Source organism: Aquarana catesbeiana, linkage group LG10, assembly GCF_042186555.1.
Source record: "Aquarana catesbeiana isolate 2022-GZ linkage group LG10, ASM4218655v1, whole genome shotgun sequence".
NCBI classification, from domain to species: Eukaryota; Metazoa; Chordata; class Amphibia; order Anura; family Ranidae; genus Aquarana; species Aquarana catesbeiana.
The window spans coordinates 44730465-44752999 of NC_133333.1; the positions used below are offsets into that span (position 1 = coordinate 44730465).

At 44.0% G+C, this 22535-nt stretch overlaps 1 long non-coding RNA gene across 1 annotated transcript in view; it reads right to left on the reverse strand.

The window, feature by feature from the left end:
- Positions 1-8784: 8784 nt before the first annotated feature.
- LOC141110021 (uncharacterized) overlaps positions 8785-22535 on the reverse strand; it is an 84595-nt gene continuing 70844 nt past the window's right edge. Inside the window, exon 2 of the long non-coding RNA XR_012236211.1 lies at positions 8785-8862. This is a non-coding gene — a long non-coding RNA (uncharacterized lncRNA). The remainder of the gene's footprint in view (positions 8863-22535) is intronic.

The following is a 22535-nucleotide window of genomic DNA, read 5'->3' on the forward strand; positions in this document are numbered from 1 at the left end:
AGTGTGCAAAATTATGTTTTATTAAATAATTAATAAAAAGGTCAACGCGTTTCTCTCCAGTTATTTTCTCCTTCCCTCCAGTTGCATTCTCACTCTATATTGCCCCACTTTTGAGTTATTACAGCTCTAGACTGTTCTTGCGATTCAAAAGACTCCAGACAAATTTAACATTTAACCTAATTTAACTTAAAGCAAAGCTCCATCCAAAAGAGGTAGCTTTGCTTATCTGTCTCCTCCCCCTTCTGGTGACACATTTGAATCAAATCCTTTTTATTATTTTATATGAAAACAACATTGACACAATACAGACAAAACCACAAAAATAGAAATCACACCAAACCAAAACCCCCCAGAAAAATAAATAAACCCCAAACCACTTCCCTTCAACAAGCCCTGCCACCCCCCCCCCCCCCCACTCGGAGTATATATGACACACAAAAAAAGGAATAACAATATCCAGCATTACAAAGTACACAGTACACATTGGTTGACATGATACCAAAGTCATAGATTGAAGCCATCTAGACCAGAAAACATCAAACTTATTCAGGGAGTTCCTTAGGGAATATGTATGCTTTTCAAAAAGAATGATCCTATTGAGATCTACAATCCAATCAGACACAGTCGGTGGATGTGGAGAGGTCCACTTAAGAGCAATCAGTCTACAGGCAACAAAAAGTGCACGCCTTATAGTATTACTAATAGGGGAGGTATAGATAGAGGTGTCACAGTAACCCAATATATATATATAAGCGGTTCAACTGGAATATTAATATCCTATACCCTGTTTAAGGTACCAATCACCTCCACCTAGTATCTTTGAAGTTTTGAACATCGCCACAAAAGATGTATTAACCACTTGCCGACCGCCGCACGACTATATACGTCGACAGAGCGGCACGGGCAGGCAAAAGGACGTATATGTACGTCCTTGCCTGCCCGCGGGTGGGGGGTCCGATCGGACCCCCCCCCGGTGCCTGCGGCGGTCGGCAAATCTCCCCCGGCGATCGGAGGTGAGGGGGAGGCCATCCATTCATGGCCCCCCCCTCGCGATCGCTCTCAGCCAATGGGATCATTTCCCTGCCTCTGTATTGTACACAGAGGCAGAGGAAATGATGTCATCTCTCCTCGGCTCGGTATTTTCCATTCCGGGCCGAGGAGAGAAGACTGCAATGTAAGTGCACCAACACTACACACACAGTAGAACATGCCAGGCACACTAAACACCCCGATCCCCCCCCCGATCGCCCCCCGATCCCCCCCCAATCACCCCCCCCCCCCCCTGTCACAAACTGACACCAGCAGTTTTTTTTTTTTTTTTTTTTTTTCCGATTACTGTATTGGTGTCAGTTTGTGACAGTTACAGTGTTAGGGCAGTGAGTGTTAGGCCCCCTGTAGGTCTAGGGTACCCCCCTAACCCCCCCTAATAAAGTTTTAACCCCTTGATCACCCCCTGTCACCAGTGTCGCTAAGCGATCATTTTTCTGATCGCTGTATTAGTGTCGCTGGTGATGCTAGTTAGGGACGTAAATATTTAGGTTCGCCGTCAGAGTTTTATAGCGACAGGGGCCCCCATATACTACCTAATAAATGTTTTAACCCCTTGATTGCCCCCTAGTTAACCCTTTCACCACTGATCACTGTATAACCGTTACGGGTGACGCTGGTTAGTTTGTTTATTTTTTATAGTGTCAGGGAACCCGCCGTTTATTACCGAATAAAGATTTAGCCCCCTGATCGCCCGGCGGTGATATGCGTCGCCCCAGGCAGCGTCAGATTAGCGCCAGTACCGCTAACACCCACGCACGCAGCATACGCCTCCCTTAGTGGTATAGTATCTGTACGCATCAATATCTGATCCGATCAGATCTATACTGGCGTCCCCAGCAGTTTAGGGTTCCCAAAAACACAGTGTTAGCGGGATCAGCCCAGATACCTGCTAGCACCTGCGTTTTGCCCCTCCGCCCAGCTCGGCCCAGCCCACCCAAGTGCAGTATCGATCGATCACTGTCACTTACAAAACACTAAACGCATAACTGCAGCGTTCGCAGAGTCAGGCCTGATCCCTGCGATCGCTAACAGTTTTTTTGGTAGCATTTTGGTGAAATGGCAAGCACCAGCCCCAGGCAGCGTCAGGTTAGTGCCAGTACCGCTAACACCCACGCACCGTACACCTCCCTTAGTGGTATAGTATCTGAACGCATCAATATCTGATCCGATCAGATCTATACTAGCGTCCCCAGCAGTTTAGGGTTCCCAAAAACGCAGTGTTAGCGGGATCAACCCAGATACCTGCTAGCAACTGCGTTTTGCCCCTCCGCCCAGCCCAGCCCAGTCCACCCAAGTGCAGTATCGATCGATCACTGTCACTTACAAAACACTAAACGCATAACTGCAGCGTTCGCAGAGTCAGGCCTGATCCCTGCGATCGCTAACGGTTTTTTTTGTAGCGTTTTGGTGAACTGGCAAGCACCAGCCCCAGGCAGCGTCAGGTTAGTGCCAGTAGCGCTAACACCCACGCACGCACTGTACACCTCCCTTAGTGGTATAGTATCTGAACTGATCAATATCTGATCTGATCAGATCTATACTGGCGTCCCCAGCAGTTTAGGGTTCCCAAAAACGCAGTGTTAGCGGGATCAGCCCAGATACCTGCTAGTACCTGCGTTTTGCCCCTCCGCCCGGCCCAGCCCAGCCCACCCAAGTGCAGTATCGATCGATCACTGTCACTTACAAAACACTAAATGCATAACTGCAGCGTTCGCAGAGTCAGGCCTGATCCCTGCGATCGTTAACAGTTTTTTTGGTAGCGTTTTGGTGAACTGGCAAGCGCCAGCGGCCTAGTACACCCCGGTCGTAGTCAAACCAGCACTGCAGTAACACTTGGTGACGTGGCGAGTCCCATAAGTGCAGTTCAAGCTGGTGAGGTGGCAAGCACAAGTAGTGTCCCGCTGCCACCAAGAAGACAAACACAGGCCCGTCATGCCCATAGTGCCCTTCCTGCTGCATTCGCCAATCCTAATTGGGAACCCACCACTTCTGCAGCGCCCGTACTTCCCCCATTCACATCCCCAACCAAATGCAGTCGGCTGCATGAGAGGCATTTTTATGTCCTCCCGAGTACCCCTACCCAACGAACCCCCCCCAAAAAGATGTTGTGTCTGCAGCAAGCGCGGATATAGGCGTGACACCCACTATTATTGTCCCTCCTGTCCTGACAATCCTGGTCTTTGCATTGGTGAATGTTTTGAACGCTACCATTCACTAGCTGAGTATTAGCGTAGGGTACAGCATTGCACAGACTAGGACACACTTTCACAGGGTCTCCCAAGATGCCATCGCATTTTGAGAGACCCGAACCTGGAACCGGTTACAGTTATAAAAGTTACAGTTACAAAAAAAGTGTAAAAAAAAAAAAAAAAAAAACACAAACAAAAATATAAAATAAAAAATAATAGTTGTCGTTTTATTGTTCTCTCTCTATTCTCTCTCTCTCTATTCTCTCTATTGTTCTGCTCTTTTTTACTGTATTCTATTCTGCAATGTTTTATTGTTATTATGTTTTATCATGTTTGCTTTTCAGGTCTGCAATTTTTTATACTTTACCGTTTACTGTGCTTTATTGTTAACCATATTTTTGTCTGAGTACAGCATTCACGACTTTGAGTGGTTATACCAGAATGATGCTTGCAGGTTTAGGTATCATCTTGGTATCATTCTTTTCAGCCAGCGGTCGGCTTTCATGTAGAAGCAATCCTAGCGGCTAATTAGCCTCTAGACTGCTTTTACAAGCAGTGGGAGAGAATGCCCCCCCCCCCCACCGTCTTCCGTGTTTTTCTCTGGCTCTCCTGTCTCAACAGGGAACCTGAGAATGCAGCCGGTGATTCAGCCAGCTGACCATAGACCTGATCAGAGACCAGAGTGGCTCCAAACATCTCTATGGCCTAAGAAACCGGAAGCTACGAGCATTTTATGACTTAGATTTCGCCGGATGTAAATAGCGCCATTGGGAAATTGGGGAAGCATTTTATCACACCGATCTTGGTGTGGTCAGATGCTTTGAGGGCAGAGGAGAAATCTAGGGTCTAATAGACCCCAATTTTTTCAAAAAAGAGTACCTGTCACTACCTATTGCTATCATAGGGGATATTTACATTCCCTGAGATAACAATAAAAATGATTAAAAAAAAAAAAAAAATGAAAGAAACAGTTTTAAAATAAGATAAAAAAGCAAAAAAATAATAAAGAAAAAAAAAAAAAAAAAAAAAAGCACCCCTGTCCCCCCTGCTCTCGCGCTAAGGCGAACGCAAGCGTCGGTCTGGCGTCAAATGTAAACAGCAATTGCACCATGCATGTGAGGTATCACCGCGACGGTCAGATCGAGGGCAGTAATTTTAGCAGTAGACCTCCTCTGTAAATCTAAAGTGGTAACCTGTAAAGGCTTTTAAAGGCTTTTAAAAATGTATTTATTTTGTTGTCACTGCACGTTTGTGCGCAGTTGTAAAGCATGTCATGTTTGGTATCCATGTACTCGGCCTAAGATCATCTTTTTTATTTCATCAAACATTTGGGCAATATAGTGTGTTTTAGTGCATTAAAATGTAAAAAAGTGTGTTTTTTCCCCAAAAAATGCGTTTGAAAAATCGCTGCGCAAATACTGTGTGAAAAAAAAAAATTAAACACCCACCATTTTAATCTGTAGGGCATTTGCTTTAAAAAAATATATAATGTGTGGGGGTTCAAAGTAATTTTCTTGCAAAAAAAAATAATTTTTTCATGTAATCAAAAAGTGTCAGAAAGGGCTTTGTCTTCAAGTGGTTAGAAGAGTGGGTGATGTGTGACATAAGCTTCTAAATGTTGTGCATAAAATGCCAGGACAGTTCAAACCCCCCCAAATGACCCCATTTTGGAAAGTAGACACCCCAAGCTATTTGCTGAGAGGCATGTCGAGTCCATGGAATATTTTATATTGTGACACAAGTTGCGGGAAAGAGACAAATTATTATTATTTTTTTTTTTTTTGCACAAAGTTGTCACTAAATGATATATTGCTCAAACATGCCATGGGAATATGTGAAATTACACCCCAAAATACATTCTGTTGCTTCTCCTGAGTACGGGGATACCACATGTGTGAGACTTTTTGGGAGCCTAGCCACGTATGGGACCCCGAAAACCAAGCACCGCCTTCAGGCTTTCTAAGGGCGTAAATTTTTGATTTCACTCTTCACTGCCTATCACAGTCTCGGAGGCCATGGAATGCCCAGGTGGCACAAACCCCCCCCAAATGACCCCATTTTGGAAAGTAGACACCCCAAGCTATTTGCTGAGAGGTATAGTGAGTATTTTGCAGACCTCACTTTTTGTCACAAAGTTTTGAAAATTAAAAAAAGAAAAAAAAAATTTTTTTTTTTGTCTTTCTTCATTTTCAAAAACAAATGAGAGCTGCAAAATACTCACCATGCCTCTCAGCAAATAGCTTGGGGTGTCTACTTTCCAAAATGGGGTCATTTGGGGGGGTTTTGTGCCACCTGGGCATTCCATGGCCTCCGAAACTGTGATAGGCAGTGAAGAGTGAAATCAAAAATGTACACCCTTAGAAATCCTGAAGGCGGTGATTGGTTTTCGGGGTCCCGTACGCGGCTAGGCTCCTAAAAAGTCCCACACATGTGGTATCCCCGTACTCAAGAGAAGCAGCAGAATGTATTTTGGGGTGCAATTCCACATATGCCCATGACCTGTGTGAGCAATATATCATTTAGTGACAACTTTGTGCAAAAAAAAAAAAAATAAATAAATAAATTGTCACTTTCCCGCAACTTGTGTCAAAATATAAAATATTCCATGGACTCAACATGCCTCTCAGCAAATAGCTTGGGGTGTCTACTTTCCAAAATGGGGTCATTTGGGGGGGGTTTGTGCCATCTGGGCATTTTATGGCCTTCAAAACTGTGATAGGTAGTGAGGAGTAAAATCAAAAATGTACGCCCTTAGAAATCCTGAAGGCAGTGATTGGTTTTCGGGGCCCCGTATGCGGCTAGGCTCCCAAAAAGTCCCACACATGTGGTATCCCCATACTCAGGAGAAGCAGCTAAATGTATTTTGGGGTGCAATTCCACATAGGCCCATGGCCTGTGTGAGCAATATATCATTTAGTGACAACTTTTTGTAATTTTTTTTTTTTTTTTTTTTTTTTTTTTTCATTATTCAATCACTTGGGACAAAAAAAAATGAATATTCAATGGGCTCAACATGCCTCTCAGCAATTTCCTTGGGGTGTCTACTTTCCAAAATGGGGTCATTTGTGGGGGTTTTGTACTGCCCTGTCATTTTAGCACCTCAAGAAATGACATAGGCAGTCATAAATTAAAGACTGTGTAAATTCCAGAAAATGTACCCTAGTTTGTAGGCGCTATAACTTTTGCGCAAACCAATAAATATACACTTATTGACATTTTTTTTACCAAAAACATGTGGCCAAATACATTTTGGCCTAAATGTATGACTAAAATTGAGTTTATTGGATTTTTTTTAGAACAAAAAGTAGAAAATATCATTTTTTTTCAAAATTTTCGGTCTTTTTCCGTGTATAGCGCAAAAAATAAAAACGGCAGAGGTGATCAAATACCATCAAAAGAAAGCTCTATTTGTGGGAAGAAAAGGACGCAAATTTCGTTTGGTTACAGCATTGCATGACCGCGCAATTAGCAGTTAAAGCGACGCAGTGCCAAATTGTAAAAAGTGCTCTGGTCAGGAAGGGGGTAAATCCTTCCGGGGCTGAAGTGGTTAATGTACCTGTATTACCGCATCTAGCACAGGCTGGCTCAGATTTCAGTCCAATTGCACAGAGAAACCGCGGAGTTCTATAGACCCTATGGAGAATAAAAATCTGGGTCAGTCTGTGTGATGGAGAGACACCCAGGACGGGGACCGGAAGACATCATCCTAAATCTCCTCAGAGATGGGACCAATATCTTTCTCCCAGCCAGCCCGAGAACGGATGGGGAAGTTCAATAGAAACCCATCTGACAGTACCCTATAAGTAACCGAGGTAAGACCCATTGTTGACCCTGCCTGTACTATTTTATCTAAGACAGGGATAGAGGGGAAAAATATCTTAGCAGAAGAAAACTGGGCATGTAGAGCATGTCTTAATTGTAGGAATTGGTAAAACCAGTTGGATTCTACAGAGAACTCTCCCCTCAGATCTTCAAAGGATTTAAGTATACCATTCTGATATAGCCGAGCTAAAGTAGTTATTCCTAGTTTTGCCCATCTCTGAAAGCCTCTAAGAGCCGAAATTTGAGAAAATCTATCATTTTCCCATATGGGAGTGTATCTAGTGGGATATGAGACACCCAACATTTTTTTAAATGTATCCCATACTTTACAGATTAACATACAAGTAGGCATATCAGCAAGCGAGACACCCCCTTTTGCACCATCGAGGACAAAGAGTGGAGACCGACCCTTGAATGCAAAAGAAAATAATCGTTGAGCGCAGTCCCCCCTCAGATGCCTACCCAGAACCACCAGGATGCCACCACACTGGACCACCAGGTATGCCACCCTAGACCACCAGGGAAATGCCAATCAGTGCCCATCCCCAATGTCTGTTAGTGCCATCAGTGATGCATATCAGTTCTGCATATCAGTGCCATGTATCAGTGCCGCCTATCAGTGCCCAGCAATGCTACCCATGAGTGCCCAGTGCTGCCTAACAGTGCCACCTATCAGTGCCACCTCCCTAGTGCCGCCTTATCAGTGCCCATCAGTGAAGGAGAAAACATACTTATTTACAACAATATATAACAGAAACAAAAGAAAACCTTTTTTTTTTTCAAAATTTTAGGTCTTTATTTGTTTAGCAAAAAATAAAAAATGCAGAGGTGATCAAATACCACCAAAAGAAAGCTCTATTTGTGGGAACAAAATGATAAAAATTATGTTTGGGTACAGTGTAGCATAATCACGCAATTGTCATTTAAATAGCGCTGAAAGCTGAAAATTGGCTTGGGCAGGAAGGGGGTGTAAGTGCACTGTATTGAAGAAGTTAAATACCGGTACTTATTTTCCAAGAGTGAATTTGGTATATTTTATTACAGAATGCAAAGGGTTGAATTTATCTTAAGAACCAAGCCAATGCCTGTCTGATCACGTACAGTTACCGGTAATTTCTGTATGAGGGAACAATGCCTTGCTCTTTTTTTTTTTTTTTAAGAAGTACAGCAAACATTACTTAGCAATGGCCCTCATAAGGATAAGATGCAGGTATCAGGGGAAATACATGGGAACCGTCTGAACACGACTATTATAGACAAGGAACGGATCATGTAGGCCACTGAGATTACAGGAAGAATATAGTTATTCATTCAAGGAGGTGAGTTAGAGATCAAGCAGGAAATAAAGATATAAAATTCCCCAAGAAAGCCAGCACTCAGAAAGGATAAAGAGAGCTTAGAAATACATGGCCACTAATCGCACAGTGATAATAGAAAAAAAATTCCAGCATTCTGCCAATATAGAAAAAAAAAAATATATATATTGTTAAAAAAAAATATTCAGGGTTTCATTTTAGTGTTGACCCTGCATCTATTACACATGTAAAGCAGAGTGTATAATTCTTGTCCTGACTAATAATGAATGATATTCCAAGCAATTTAGAATTTTAGAAGTTTGCGATTTTTAATTCAACCTTTTAAAGTCAATGGAAATTTTAGACAAGCTTTAAAAACGTGTGTATTACAGAGCAGCAGTATTTCAAGTTTTTTTAAAAAAAACGTACCTTTTCCAGGTGTCTTCAGTAGTCACATGATGCACAGGATCCTCTACATCGTTGGTCTTCTCCCAGTAGGGAGCAGTCTGTAATAATAAAGTTAGAGAGTTCTCCACCATCAGAATACACAGATCACAGTTGCAAACTATAGCCTGCAGCGCTGATCAAGTGGCTAAAATACAACAGGGTGGTTGACAGTGGCGGCTGGTGCTCCATAGGTCAGAGGGGGGGGGGGGGGGGGGCAAACTAACCTGAGACAACTTCCCCCTGTGGCTCCAGCAGCTCAACGCTGGACTTGCTGGCTAGGCATGTATGCTTACTGTACAGAAGACAGTAAAAAGGTAAGCAGGGGAAAAATAGGGGTAGAGGGAAAAGGCTTCAGTTCCTCTTTACCTTCTCCCCTGACATAAGCTGATAATGAGGGGAACACCTCAGATATCAGTAGGTATGCATAGATATGGTGGTTTGAAGATTTGGCTGCTATTTGTTTGGTCATTGGTAGCTCAAGTATGTTATAAACACTGTCATAGCATTTGAATAGTATAGAGCTGCTTTAGCACAACAGTACACTGCATGATAACCAAATATCCTACCTCACAACTTTTTGAGATGGGAATGAGGGACACCTATTTGCAAAAGTATGTAGGCATAGGACACACCCCCTGCCACACCCCCTTAAAGAAAAATTATACAAAAAAAAATAATTAGTTAAACCCACAAGTGCTTTTTTTACCACTAATATTCCTTTATACTGGCTGTTAAAATTTACAAATGCAGCAATTTAGAATTTGGATGAAAGATTTAGCACTGGGAAACACTCTTTAAAAATAAAATGTAGATTTGTTATACAACCATATAGATCAGACCACGATGAGGCACAAGTGAGGAGGGATGAGGCACAAGTGAGGAGGGATGAGGGACAAGTGAGGAGGAAAGAGGGGTACATGGAGGTAGGCATCCACATGAAATACTGACCAGCAGCCCTAATTGGAAAGCTTGGGTGAAAGGTTCTTAAAGGGAAGTGTGATGAACCCTTGTCCTCAACAGGTCTATGTCTGCTGTAAATGCTTCCTTTGTGCTGTACTACAATCTGTAACACAAAGTACTGCCTTATCAGCGGCCCTGTGTGTACATTACATGAGTAGAGTGGTTGGCACATCCAGGAAAACCTTATCGCCACACTAAAACTGCATTTTGAAAACCAGGGGTCTTTTTGACCTGCTGTGCAGAGGCGTGAAAGCGGTCACACAAAGTGAGGTGTAACTATAAATGAGTGAACCCCACAACAAAACCATAATAACATCCATAGAAGCTATATTCTTCTTCCTCAAAACAAGACCCTTCTGGAATCTGTATGCTTCAAAATTGCTAAACTTCGACTATTTCCATACCAGGCTGATAGAGATGCCCAACCTTCTCTATGTTAATGTAGTGCTTACCCTCGAAAGATCCACTGTTTTCTCGGGTCTCCTGTTCCCGAAGCTCAAGGTTATTGTAGATCGATATATATATATAAAGTTGCAATAAATATCCCCTCTTCAGCCCGGATGTGTCAGAGCATGGTGCTGTTTACAAAGAAATAGAAATGGCAATCCAGTGTTAGAGCGCTCACATGAGGTTCTTAGGTGCCTGTTCTAAGCAGACAATACTGTTCCTCTTTAATATGGTGCAATAGGGTTTGGCCAGGAACCTCTAAACAACTCCTTGGGTGACAACTTGTTTCCTTTTGTTCTCTGTTAGCAGCAACATCCTCCCCAAGAATTAAACGATGACAGCAGTCAACAGTGGCATCTCCCCTATGATCAAGTGGCAGCAAGAGTTAGCCACAGTGGCGCTCTCCCCAACAATCAGATGTCAATACTGGTCAGCAAAAGTTGCATTCTCATGGGGATGTCCACTACTCTGCCTCTCTGTGTCCCTGATGCAGTGCAAAATGTTCTGTGAGCAGCCTGCTGCATGGTCTATCTCCCACAATGTCTTCACCACATCTGTTCCAAGCCAAGGATTTTTCCTTCCTTTTTCTTTTCACAGTCCCCAATCATGCTGATATGTGTAGTTCTATTGCCAATCTGACACACAGACTCAGTCTGCTTGGGGACTACATCCCCCACAAGTCTCAGTTCCTCCTCCAAGTAGACTCTTGTCCCAGCATTTACAGCAGTCCATATCCCTTTCCTCTTTGTTTTCCTGGTGGTGGGCAGAGTTTTCCTCTGACTCGCTGTTCTCCACAACCCAGCACTCACTAGGATCCTTTGTCTATCTCTCCCTATAACTGCTCATGTGTTTGACAGTTTAAAGAAGAAGAGGAGCTGCAGGGAAGCAGCAGAGAGTCATTGCTGCAAAACAGAGCAGCACTATGCACCAGGGATTACACATGTATTAATTTTATCCTGAATAATTTCTAAAAAGCTTTTCATAGCCTGGAGAGATCACACAGATAGATAGTACCATGCTATCTGTGCTTCTGTACTCAGCCATCATTGGCCATGATACTGCTGCAGTTTCCATGCTCTTATGTATAAACACAGGTGACAGGTGTCCAGGTGATTCTGTTACAGTCAGGAGAAGACGCAGAAGAAGGGCAGCCACAGGCCAGTGTGGGGGACACGGGACCAGCTGGCACGGACTACTGTTGGGCCAGGGCCCCCCTAATTTGTTCTATGCTGATATGAGCCAGCTAGTTGAGAGTCTAGTGAAGAATGGCTCTGCCACTGCCAACCAAGGGTATTGTAGACCCAGTTCCTTCTCAGGGTAGATGCCAACCCCCCCGGGAGAGGAAGAGTTTGAAACATGGTTGAGTCAGGTCACCCAGGCAGTGTTCCGGAAGCTGCTAAGAGACAGCAGCTTAGTGAAAGCCTTAGAGGACCAGCAGCAGAAGTAATCTGTAACTTGTGGATGGGAAAGAATGACTATGTAGCTATGGACTATACTGAGGCCTTGTACGCTGTAGTCCGAAGGGTAGAGAAGACCTCTGATCTCTTGTATGCGTTTATTCACATGCACCAGCAAAAGGGAGATAGACTTTCAGAATACTTCTCAAGTAGATAGAATGTTGCACCAGATCATCCTGAAGAGGGGCATAGATCCCAAGGACGCTGACCAAGTCTGCCTGGACTGATTCCTACAAAGGGGAAGTCCAAATCACCAAATTGTTTTGAACTTACTGCTGAAGGGAGCTCGAGCAGTCCCTACTTACCTAAAGTTGATGAGAGAAGTGAAGAAAGAAGAAGCTTTACTCAAGTCAATGCACTCCCTCGAGATATCAAAGAGACTTTATCACAGCAAAGGAAGAAAGCGAGGGTCCAGATGGCCAAGCCTAAAGCAAAGAACTTGCCAAAAAACCTAGTAGGTCATCCCCGGTAGTCTCATTCTAAGTAGAGTGAATCTATACCAATGGATTGTTAGATACTGGGGCTCAAGTGACTTTATTGTACAGGGATTTATATGACAAGTATTTGAAGCATATCCCACTTGTGTCAACTCGACGAGCTAGAAATCTGGGTTATCGCCACTCAAAAAGTTCCCTTATGATGGATACATCCCTATTAGGATAAACTTTGACCCCCTCATTGGCCAGGAAGACAGAGACATTCGACACACTGGCAGTTGTATGTCCTCAGGCCCCCGGAGCAGGTCAGAATTCCTTGCTTATCGGGACCAACACTGACCTTATGAGAAGATTACTTAACCTGTTTGCCTTAAAGGGCTCAGCCACAGAGAAGATACACCCACAGCTGAGACAGGCTTTTCAGAGTGTAGTCCAGGAACAAAGGGCACTGGCTGAAGGAATGGGATGACTATGGTGACTGGACACCAGAGAGAGCGTGTTGCAGCCAGGAGAGAGAGCTTGCATGAAGGCTACAGTCAAGATGTCATGGGATCAGCCCAGTCCCTTCATAGTGCTGAAAGCTGACCCCCTGGGAGAGGAGACAGAGATAGAATTCTTCTTGAAAAAGAAGAAAGGTAACAGCGCTCTCTGCAGGGACAACTTAATCCATACACCAGGTCCACTCACAGGTGCCGAGGCTCGACGTGTCCCAACACACTTCAATGCAACAGTAATAAGGAGAGCCGGCAAAACTGTAATCCTTGAAGTGACGTTTATTGGCACATCAGAGTGACAATAAAACAATCAATCTGACGCGTTTCGGCAATAGCCTTAGTCGTAACTCACGACTAAGGCTATTGCCGAAATGCGTCAGCTTTATTGTTTATTGTCACTCTGATGTGCCAATAAACGTCACTTCAAGGATTACAGTTTTGCCGGCTCTCCTTATTACTATAGAATTCTTCTTGCAGAAGATATGGCTACCAGAAAAACTAGCTTCCTTGTCAAAAGGATTGTCACGGTCCCTACCATGCCATGCAGATGGCCAGGCGTGGTCACGCCCCAAATGGCTCAAAGAGGTATTGAACCTATGACTGCCTGTTTAGTGCTCCTGTTACTTTGCCTCTGAGCCACACCTCAGTTCCTTTCAGCCTGCTTTGCCTAGTTTTACATGAAATACTAGGGTCATACTCTGGATCTTGTTGCAATTAGTACTTGTCACTCCTGGTTCAGCTGAAGCAGTTTATCCAATCAGCTGGGTAAAAAAAAAAAACTGCCTCACTGAGGGCTTTGTCAGTTCATTGTCTTTTGTTGTGCCAAAGGTTGCAGTGTTCCAAGACTGACCCTGGCTTGTTTATCGTTTATGCTGACTTCTGGAATCCCTGACTATGGCTTTACCTGGACAATCCTTTGGTAAATTCCTGTATAGCCCCCGTGCACAGATTCACAGCCCATATAGGTTATCCCTTTGTTACCATGGGCTGTGTCTATGGGATACATCTCTGCGCCATTGACTCTAACTCTGAAGTCTGGCTTACCTAGGTTGGAGGACTCTGTACCATCACCTTAGAAGAGATTGGAGAGGTCAAGTCAGAACCGATTGACATCCCCAAGGTAGAAGATTCTGGTGAAGCCTTAAGTCCTTTAGCTCATAGTGCAGAAGGAGACACTACCCCTGGGTGCTCAGAAGAACCCGAGCCTGGTTGTAGTACATGGGGACTAAATTGTGAACTTGAGGCCTCAGGTGGTATGAACCCAAGGCTTAGACGAGAAATTCATCCACCTAAAAGACTGACATACAACACTCTTGGAGAAAGCTCTGATGAGTTGATCCATACTGCTCAATGCTCCAGTCAAATGCCAGTTTCTTATACTGAGCTTTTGATTGAGGGTAGTTCAGGGTCATCCTCTGACACTGCAAGGTGGACCGCTACCATCTTACTGGTCTGTCACCAGAACAATCTAACTTTATCTGATGATTTGTACAGTTTACAATGAGAAAATCCTTGTATCAACCAGACAGCAAACAACTGACTGATATAAGTACTGTTTAACTTGGTTTTCATTATGTCTGTGTTTTATTTAAAGGGGTATACACTATGTCTGGATCTAGAGTGTCAGAAGGGCTGGGAAGTTCCCAGGGTCAGGGCAGCACAGGAGGATCATATATAGCCCCCCCCCACCACCACCACCACCGGGGTAGCGCTACAATTAAGACACAAAAAGTCATATCAAAACCATCAATGTTTCAAAGACACTAAGGCCTCCTGTCTCAAGGTGACAGACCTTGAGTAAGAAGGCCATAGTGTCTCTGATCTGTAGTTTTGATATTTTATAGTGCTAAATGCGCTGCTGTTGCAAATTAAACCTCAGTAAAGATTTGACTTATTGGGTCACTGTTCACTTTTTCCACAGGATTACCATTGGCCATACGCCTTCCTTTAAAGCACAACTCCGAGAAACGTGAAAATGATCCTTTGTAGTGGTGCTGTGCCTGAACTGCAAAGTTTAATTGCTTATTTAAACAAGGTAGGAGGTATTACTTATCTGATCCTCCACTCCCCTGACAGATGACACTCTGACAAGCTCTGGTGGTGGATTGTCCCTTGGTGTCATTATCTCCAAAGCTGGGCTATGGGACCCTGTATTGATCTTGAAGATGTCAGGACTTTAGACCTCTGGAGTGCAGGGGAAAAAATGCTGCGGGAATCAGTTATTGAGCGTGGAGGAGCAGAGTATCCAGTATATAAATCTACTTTATAAGAGAAGTTTGGTATTCATTAAAAATAAATAAATACATTATATATATATATATATATATACACATATATACACACACACACACACACACACACACACACACACACACACACACACACTATATTACCAAAAGCATTGGGATGCCTGCCTTTGCATGCATATGAACTTTAACCACTTACTTCCACACCCATAGTCAAATGACGTCTGCAGGAGGGATCTCCCATCCTGGGCGGGCATCATATGACGTCCTCGGCTTCCTGGCCGTCTAGGGGGCGCGGGAGCCGATGCTCATGCCCAGCGGTTGCGATGTGCGCTGGGCACCCGCGATTGCCGGAAACAGAGCAGATACGTGGATCTGTGTGTGTAAACACACAGATCCACGTCCTGTCAGGGAAGAGGAGACCGATCGTGTGTTCCCAGTACAGAGGAACACTGATCGGTCTCCTCTCCTTGTGAGTCCCCTCCCCCTACAGTTAGAATCACTCCCTAGGTAACACAGTTAACCCCTTGATCGCCCCCTAGTGTTAACCCCTTCCCTGCCAGTGACATTTATACAGTAATCAGTGCTTCTTTATAGCAAAAAGTTTAGTCCCAAAATAGTGTCAAAAGTGTCCGATATGTCTGCTGCAATGTCACAGTCACAATAAAATTCGCAGATCGCTGCCATTACTAGTAAAAAAAATAATAATAATAAAAATTCCATAAATCTATCCCCTATTTTGTAAACGCTATAACTTTTGCGCAAACCAATCAATATACGCTTATTGCATTTTTTTTTACCAAAAATATGTAGAAGAATACATATTGGCCTAAACTGAGGAAAATTTTTTTTTTTTTTAATTGGGATATTTAATATAGCAAAAAGTAAAAAATATTGTGTTTTTTTCAAACTTGTCACTCTTCTTTTGTTTATAGAGCAAGAAATAAAAAAAACGCTTAGGTGATCAAATACCACCAAAAGAAAGCTCTATTTCTGTGGAAAAAATGCTAAAAGTTTCATTTATGTACAGTGTTGAATGACCACACAATTTTCATTCAAAATGCGACATCGCTGAAAACTGAAAATTGGCCTGGGCAGGAAGGGGGTGAAAATGCCCAGTATTGAAGTGGTTAATGGCATCCCAGTCTTAGTCAATATTGGAGTTGGCCCACCCTTTGCAGCTATAAAAAAAAAGCTTCAACTCTTCTGGGAAGGCTGTCCACAAGGTTTAGGAGTATGTCTATGGGAATGTTTAACTATTGCGCATTTGTGAGGTTAGGCACTGATGTTGGATGAGAAGGCCTGGCTCGCAATCTCCGCTCTAATTCATTCCAAAGGTGTTCTGTATACAGTATATTATGGTTCCAATGAGAACTATACAATTTTGCATGTCCCATCTTTCTGTGATGCTGATAATGGTCAGCAGGACTAAGAGAAGAGTTAAATCTCAGATATAGTAGTAAAATAAGCACTTGGTTTTAGATAGCTATACTTTAAACAAACAGGTTACCATAGAAGGATTTTATTATGAGTTGTACACAAGAATAGGCCTGTCAGCAGAATGGTAAACAAGATTCCACAGGTCGGGTTACACAGGTCATGATATACAGATAAGATCATGCCAGCTTACTAAAACTCACAGAAACCTTTGCTTAGGCACTGTCCCTAGTGTGTTGAGTTCTCTTTCAAAAGTGGTGTGGGGTGCAGTGGCGTCTCCAGCTTTCAAATTTAGGGGGGGCACATGGGGGGACAGGGACAAAAGTAGGGGGGCAACTATAAAATGCATATATATATATATATATATATATATATCCTGGGGCCCTTTACTACGACCCCACAACGTGCCCTTTCACATGTTCTGCAGTGAGCTCCCTTCCTACTGTATTGGGGTCCCCCAGGGTGGCAGAAAACAAGAGATATATGTCACCAGCATATCAAGAAAATATAAGGATCCAAAGCAGTGGGAGAACTATCAGGGTTGCAAAGGTTGTCTTGCCTCCGGGCCCTGGTGTTCTGCCACTGTGGGGTTCCCCAGCCTCCTCTTCCTGTCCTGCCCCTGCTATTGACAGCTCTGGTCTGGCATCTCTTGGAATTTACAGGCTGGTTCTCCTGTCCTAAGGACGGGAGAAATCAGTCTGTTTTTTCAGTAACTGAAAGTCCTGGTGGAGTCCTTCCTGCAACTCGCTCTTCTCCCTGCCAATGAGGATGCAGGTGAAGGAGCAGATCAGGCGGCCGTGGTTGTGTGAACGCTCGCATTATGCAGTGTCAGCGAGCAGGGGAGGGGGGAGGAATCACCCGCAGGAGCTGACTGGGGACTCTCTCCCTCTTAGACATTGATTTTTTGTAAAAAAAAAAAAAAAAAAAATTTTTTTCGGGGGGGGGGGGGCACATGGTGGGGCACAGCATAATGTTGGGGGGGTCAGGGCTCCCTCTGGCCCCCCCAGGGTCGCCATTGGTGGGGTGATGTTCCTTATTTAGATCATTGGTCTCCAAACTACAGCCCTTTGCTAGCCTTTATACGGTCCTCAGGGCACTTTTCATCCCAATGATATTAGACGCTATTCCTCCCATTGACACCAACAACAGGGCACTATTTCTTCCACTGATACTAATGATGGGGCTCTTCCTCCCACTAAAACCAATGATGGGGTACTATTCCTCCCACTAACACCAACAATGGGGCATTATTTCTTCCACTGATACCAATGATCGGGTACTAGTCCTCCCACTGATACCAATGATGGGACACTACTCCTCCTCCCACTGACCACCAACCCTGAGTTCATGTTTATGTGAGAGTAGTGATTAATGATTCATACTTTGAATTTTCTAAGGTTATCAGTGGCGTACTCCAAAGTTTAGTGTTGGGACCTTTACTTTTAAATATATTTATAAATGATATAGGGTCTGGGATTAAAAGTACTATTTCAGTCTTTGCAGATGACACCAAGCTTTGCAGTGGAATAACAACATTACAGGATGTCTCCAACTTACAATGCTGACCTCAATGCACTGCTTAATTGGGCAACTATATAGATGAGTTTTATTGTTGATAAATGTAGAATTATGCACTTGTGGGCTAAAAACATGCACACATCTTACATACTAGGAGGAGAACAGCTGGGTGAGTCAATGATGGAGAAGGATCTGGGCGATCTGGTAGATCATAAGCTTAATAATGGCATTCAGTGCCAAGCTGCAGTTTCTTGTATTAAAAGAGGTATGGACTGAAGAGAGAGAGAGAGGGATATCATTTTGTCCCTGTACAAATCATTAGTAAGACCTCATCTGGAATACGCAGTTCAGTTTTGGGCACCAGTTCACAAAAAAGGTAAATCGGGGAACTGGAGAAAGTGCAGAGAAGGGCAACCAAACTGATAAGAGGCATGGAGGAGCTCAGCTATGAGGAAAGATTAGAGGAACTGAATGTATTCTCTCTTGAAAAGAGAAGATTAAAGAGGGATATGATCAACATTTAAAAATACCGTACTGATGACCCCACAATAGGGATAAAACGTTTTCGCAGAAGGGAGTTTAACAAGACACATGGCCACTCATTAAAATTAGAAGAGCATTGATAGTTTCAAAAAACTATTAACTAGTTGCCGACCGCCGCACGATGATGTACGTCGACAGAGCGGCATGGGCAGGCAAAAGGGCTTACCGATCGGACCCCCCCCCCCCCGGTGCCTGCGGCGGTCGGCAAATCTCCCCCGGCGATCGGTGGTGAGGGGGAGGCCATCCATTCGTGGCCCCCCCCTCGCGATCGCTCCCAGCCAATGGGATCATTTCCCTGCCTCTCTATTGTACACAGAGGCAGAGGAAATGATGTCATCTCTCTTTGGCTCGGTATTTTCCATTCCGGGCCGAGGAGAGAAGACTGCAATGTGAGTGCACAACACACACACAGTAGAACATGCCAGGCACACAAAACACCCCGATCCCCCCCCAGTCACCCCCCCCCCCCCCCGTCACAAACTGACACCAAGCAGGTTTTTTTTTTTCTGATTACTGTATTGGTGTCAGTTTGTGACAGTTACAGTGTTAGGACAGTTACTGTTAGCCCCCTTTAGGTCTAGGATACCCCCCTAACCCCCCCTAATAAAGTTTTAGCCCCTTGATCACCCCCCGTCACCAGTGTCACTAAGCGATCATTTTTCTGATCGCTGTATTAGTGTCGCTGGTGACGCTAGTTAGGGAGGTAAATATTTAGGTTCGCCGTCAGCGTTTTATAGCGACAGGGACCCCCATATACTATCTAATAAATGTTTTAACCCCTTGATTGCCCCCTAGTTAACCCTTTCACCACTGATCACCGTATAACGGGTGACGCTGGTTACGGGTGACGCTGGTTAGTTCGCTTATTTTTTATAGTGTCAGGGCACCCGCCGTTTATTACCGAATAAAGGTTTAGCCCCCTGATCGCCCGGCGGTGATATGCGTCGCCCCAGGCAGCGTCAGATTAGCGCCAGTACCGCTAACACCCACGCACGCAGCATACGCCTCCCTTAGTGGTATAGTATCTGTCTGAACGGATCAATATCTGATCAGATCTATAATGGCGTCCCCAGCAGTTTAGGGTTCCCAAAAACGCAGTATTAGCGGGATCAGCCCAGATACCTGCTAGCACCTGCGTTTTGCCCCTCCGCCCGGCCTGGCCCTGCCCACCCAAGTGCAGTATCGATCGATCACTGTCACTTACAAAACACTAAACGCATAACTGCAGCGTTCGCAGAGTCAGGCCTGATCCCTGCGATCGCTAACAGTTTTTTTGGTAGCGTTTTGGTGAACTGGCAAGCACCAGCCCCAGGCAGCGTCAGGTTAGTGCCAGTAGCGCTAACACCCACGCACCGTACACCTCCCTTAGTGGTATAGTATCTGAACTGATCAATATCTGATCCGATCAGATCTATACTGGCGTCCCCAGCAGTTTAGGGTTCCCAAAAACGCAGTGTTAGCGGGATCAGCCCAGATACCTGCTAGCACCTGCGTTTTGCCCCTCCACCCGGCCCAGCCCACCCAAGTGCAGTATCGATCGATCACTGTCACTTACAAAACACTAAACTCATAACTGCAGCGTTCGCAGAGTCAGGCCTGATCCCTGCGATCGCTAACAGTTTTTTTGGTAGCGTTTTGGTGAACTGGCAAGCGCCAGCGGCCTAGTACACCCCGGTCGTAGTCAAACCAGCACTGCAGTAACACTTGGTGACGTGGCGAGTCCCATAAGTGCAGCTCAAGCTGGTGAGGTGGCAAGCACAAGTAGTGTCCCGCTGCCACCAAAAAGACAAACACAGGCCCGTCGTGCCCATAGTGCCCTTCCTGCTGCATTCGCCAATCCTAATTGGGAACCCACTTCTGCAGCACCCGTACTTCCCCCATTCACATCCCCAACCAAATGCAGTCGGCTGCATGAGAGGCATTTTTATGTCCTCCCGAGTACCCCTACCCAACTAACCCCCCCAAAAAAGATGTTGTGTCTGCAGCAAGCGCGGATATAGGCGTGACACCCGCTATTATTGTCCCTCCTGTCAATCCTGGTCTTTGCATTGGTGAATGTTTTGAACTCTACCATTCACTAGTTGAGTATTAGCGTAGGGTACAGCATTGCACAGACTAGGCACACTTTCATAGGGTCTCCCAAGATGCCATCGCATTTTGAGAGACCCGAACCTGGAACCGGTTACAGTTATAAAAGTTACAGTTACAAAAAAAGTGTAAAAGAAAAAAAAACACAAAAAAAATATAAAATAAAAAAAAATAGTTGTCGTTTTATTGTTCTCTCTCTCTCTATTGTTCTGCTCTTTTTTACTGTATTCTGTTCTGCAATGTTTTATTGTTATTATGTTTTATCATGTTTGCTTTTCAGGTATGCAATTTTTTTATACTTTACCATTTACTGTGCTTTATTGTTAACCATTTTTTTGTCTTCAGGTACGCCATTCACGACTTTGAGTGGTTATACCAGAATGATGTTTGCAGGTTTAGGTATCATCTTGGTATCATTCTTTTCAGTCAGCGGTCGGCTTTCATGTAAAAGCAATCCTAGCGGCTAATTAGCCTCTAGACTGCTCTTACAAGCAGTGGGAGAGAATGCCCCCCCCCCACCGTCTTCCGTGTTTTTCTCTGGCTCTCCTGTCTCAACAGGGAACCTGAGAATGCAGCCGGTGATTCAGCCAGCTGACCATAGAGCTGATCAGAGACCAGAGTGGCTCCAAACATCTCTATGGCCTAAGAAACCGGAAGCTACGAGCATTTTATGACTTAGATTTCGCCGGATGTAAATAGCGCCATTGGGAAATTGGGGAAGCATTTTATCACACCGATCTTGGTGTGGTCAGATGCTTTGAGGGCAGAGGAGAAATCTAGGGTCTAATAGACCCCAATTTTTTCAAAAAAGAGTACCTGTCACTACCTATTGCTATCATAGGGGATATTTACATTCCCTGAGATAACAATAAAAATGATTAAAAAAAAAAAAAAAAATGAAAGGAACAGCTTAAAAATAAGATAAAAAAGCAAAAAAATAATAAAGAAAAAAAAAAAAAAAAAAAGCACCCCTGTCCCCCCTGCTCTTGCGCTAAGGTGAACGCAAGCGTCGGTCTAGCGTCAAATGTAAACAGCAATTGCACCATGCATGTGAGGTATCACCGCGACGGTCAGATCGAGGGCAGTAATTTTAGCAGTAGACCTCCTCTGTAAATCTAAAGTGGTAACCTGTAAAGGCTTTTAAAGGCTTTTAAAAATGTATCTAATTTGTTGCCACTGCACGTTTGTGCGCAATTGTAAAGCATGTCATGTTTGGTATCCATGTACTCGGCCTAAGATCATCTTTTTTATTTCATCAAACATTTGGGCAATATAGTGTGTTTTAGTGCATTAAAATGTAAAAAAGTGTGTTTTTTCCCCAAAAAATGCGTTTGAAAAATCGCTGCGCAAATACTGTGTGAAAAAAAAATGAAACACCCACCATTTTAATCTGTAGGGCATTTGCTTTAAAAAAATATATAATGTTTGGGGATTCAAAGTAATTTTCTTGCAAAAAAAAATAATTTTTTTCATGTAATCAAAAAGTGTCAGAAAGGGCTTTGTCTTCAAGTGGTTAGAAGAGTGGGTGATGTGTGACATAAGCTTCTAAATGTTGTGCATAAAATGCCAGGACAGTTCAACCCCCCCCCCCCCAAATGACCTCATTTTGGAAAGTAGACACCCCAAGCTATTTGCTGAGAGGCATGTCGAGTCCATGGAATATTTTATATTGTGACACAAGTTGCGGGAGAGAGACAAATTTTTTTTTTTGCACAAAGTTGTCACTAAATGATATATTGCTCAAACATGCCATGGGAATATGTGAAATTACACCCCAAAATACATTCTGTTGCTTCTCCTGAGTACGGGGATACCACATGTGTGAGACTTTTTGGGAGCCTAGCCGCGTACGGGACCCCGAAAACCAAGCACCGCCTTCAGGCTTTCTAAGGGCGTAAATTTTTGATTTCACTCCTCACTGCCTATCACAGTCTCGGAGGCCATGGAATGCCCAGGTGGCACAAAACCCCCCCAAATGACCCCATTTTGGAAAGTAGACACCCAAAGCTATTTGCTGAGAGGTATAGTGAGTATTTTGCAGACCTCACTTTTTGTCACAAAGTTTTGAAAATTAAAAAAAGAAAAAAAACTTTTTTTTTCTTGTC